Genomic DNA, 3102 nt, shown 5'->3' with positions numbered 1-3102 from the left:
AATGCTTTAGGAGAGCTCCAATATAACATGGCTATATATACGTCTGCACAATATAACTATAAATCCTAAATTAAATGGCAAAGCATGCGTTCGTGTAAGGCCCCATAAAAGTTCGCAAGGGATCTAAGGCACTAAAGTGATAAGGACAAGAAAAGATGTTCGGAAGGTTGAAGGATAAGTTTTCGTGGCACGCAAAGCTTGCCACACATAAGGCCCCATAAAATTTTACCTAAAATCCGGGGTTTCGTGGTACCGAGGTAGGCTAACGTATTTGAGGGTTGTAGAAAACTCACCACGGTACGAACATTTTGGGTTGAGCAGAGCATTGAAGAAAAATTGTTGTAGAACAGGGCATTTCTGCGGTCCATTATGCGACCGCAGAACTGATCTGCGGACCGCAGATCTGCCGCAGAATGAAGCAGAGAAATGGGCTAATTTTGGGGATTATTTTGCAGTCAACTATGCGACCGCATAATCGTTTTGCAGGCCGCACATCCGTCGCAGATCCAATATGAACATTTTCGGAGGGAGATTCTACAGTCCATTTTGCGGCCGCACAATTGATATGCGAGCCGCAGACCTGGCCGCAGGTTAGACCAGACCAACCCAATTTTTGGGACCGTTTCTGCGGACCATTTTGCGGGCCGCAGACTTGATCTGCGGTGCACTCTGTGACCTCAGAGTTGAGGTCGGAGGGACAATTTTATGGTTTTAAAACCTGACCCCATTTTTATAAAACAACCTTAGGGGTCATTTTAGAAGGTTGAAACTGATATTTTAAAGAGAGGAAAGTGGTCTAGAGTGAGAAGAAGAATTCTTAAGCTATTTGTTCATCAATCTTTGCTCAAGTCCAGATGAATTCACAAGAATAACTCACAAGGCCTTCATCCAAGAGGTAAGACTCTAGCCTTATCCTTCAATTTCAAAATTTGGGTTGGGAATAGGTAATGAGGAAGAAGGTTTTGAGAATAAGAGTTGTTATTTATGTATGCATGTACTAACAAAGGTGATAGGAAGGTTGTGGAGTATTTGTGTATGGCCTATTGATGTGGGGATTAATTGTGGGGTGAAGGAATCCATCATAGGATGACCTTGAAACCTTAATGCACACCTAGTGCTTGATAAAATGCTCAAATGAGAAGAAACCCCGAGTATCTTCCTAATTATGGTTCAAATTTATCGTGTTTCTAATAGATTGAAGTCGCTATATTATAGTAATTTAAAGTAGCTCAAGCGAGGTATGTTGGCTAAACTCCTTTTATAGAATCGATTTCATGATTTCCTCATAAGTTGCGATTATGTTTGGCTCAATTTCTTATGCCTCATGTTCCGAGTCCTTCCTAACAGAGTTGATTATAGTAAAATAAGTGTTGTGGTGAAAGATGTATGTACCCAAAATATGTTCCAAATGTTCCTATCATATCATGATTCCTTCCGAGAATGTAATCTAGTATGATCAATATATCAAAGGTGTTGTGATTTAAAAACCATGTTTCAATCGCAAGCTAGTATGCCTAATCGTGGTAGAGAAACTCAATGTGCTTAAGACTATTGTTTGATCATATGGGTACTTAAGGTCTTGATTTGAAATTCTCTTATTGATGATAATCCTTGGTAACGCCTGAATATTTTAGGGGTGAGTATGAAATATGAAATACGACCGACATACCAAGAATGATATTACAATTGTGGCCACTAGTTCCAATAAAATGGAAAGATGTGAGAAAGATTATGAAATAAGATATAAATTCTTTGAATAATAAATGCTTTGGGAGTATCGTTTAGTCACCGAGGAAGGGTAGGTCAAAATAACCTAATCCCGAAACTACACATGCCGGTGTAGGAGTGATTAGGGGGTAAATCCCTGTGTTGATATGACGAGATTGTTTCCCCTTATATGGGATGAGATTTGATGTGTTGAGATATTTTCCCTTAAATGGAATGAGATTATTGGTAGCAGGATGTGATGCGGCATTATGGTGAGACGGCTTAACCGATCGGGCTGAGATCGGATGACATGCCGCGCACATGGTGGTGTTGTGATTGGATGTGTCGAGGTGAGATGGCTAAGCTGATCGGGCTGAGATCGGACTCCATGCTAAAATCACGGTGGTATATCGGTACTAAAGATCTCCCTACTTAAAAATATTGAAACTTACTTGAAATTTTACTTTTCTCCTAACTTGACACCTTGATATTGTTTGAGGCTCTTATTGATTTCATGTTTCCTTTTCCTTTTACTGTTACTCGTTCTATAGAGAGGGTGTTTAGTTTTACATACTAGTACTATTCCATATATACTAACGTCCCTTTTTGCCGGGGGCGCTACATCTTTAATGGCTGCAGGTGGTTCCATAGCAGGCAGTGTTGATCAGCGATAGTAGCACACCCTCTCCTCAGCTGACTTGGTGAGCCCCATTTTATTTCGGGGTCTTGTATCTCTTGTCCTCTATGTATATTGTTTTGAGGTATAGCCGGATCCTTGTTGCCGGCACCATCATGCTACTCTTTTGTATCTATTAGAGGCTCCGTAGACATAACATGGGGGGAGGGGTACCTTTGTTTTGGGAAGTCAAATTAGAAATGTTATATTTGTATCATATGTTTCCACTTCTAAAGTATGAATGTGTAATGTAATATTTTGAGAAACCTTGAATGAAGTTCTAACGGTAATGAAATTTGAATTGTTCATGTAACCTTCTCGTTGTCTAATTAATGAAATATATCTTCTCTTTATTCATGGGTAAGTTGGGGTAGAAGGCATTGTATAGGCTTGCTTGGCTGGGTTATCTCGGTTGAGCGACGGTCGCGCTCCCCGAGGTTGGGGCGTGACATCGCAGAACGGATTTGTAAACCGCACAATACATCCCAAAGTGGACGGTAACTCTAGCTCAAGAGGACGATTCTCCGGTCAGCTATGCGGAGCATGAATCATCCTCATGAAATGTGTCATAAAGGTACCAGAATTTGGGGGTCATTTCGCGGTGGACTACGCAGACTGTCACACCCAACCTTGATGGGTGTGACTGGCACCCGGCGCTCGAAGTCTTGAGCGGACCAACTATAATACTTAGAATCCCCAATGTGGAACTTGGGACGACA

General features: G+C 41.2%; 1 long non-coding RNA gene across 1 annotated transcript; it reads left to right on the top strand.

Moving 5' to 3' along the window:
• Positions 1-202: 202 nt before the first annotated feature.
• On the top strand, positions 203-2696 carry LOC138896652 (uncharacterized). Its single transcript, XR_011410035.1, has 2 exons — positions 203-895; positions 2347-2696. It is a non-coding gene; the product is annotated as an uncharacterized lncRNA (long non-coding RNA).
• Positions 2697-3102: the final 406 nt, after the last annotated feature.

The sequence above is a fragment of the Nicotiana tomentosiformis genome, chromosome 8 (assembly GCF_000390325.3).
Source record: "Nicotiana tomentosiformis chromosome 8, ASM39032v3, whole genome shotgun sequence".
Lineage (NCBI taxonomy): Eukaryota > Viridiplantae > Streptophyta > Magnoliopsida > Solanales > Solanaceae > Nicotiana > Nicotiana tomentosiformis.
This window is presented reverse-complemented; position numbering and strand designations above follow the sequence as displayed.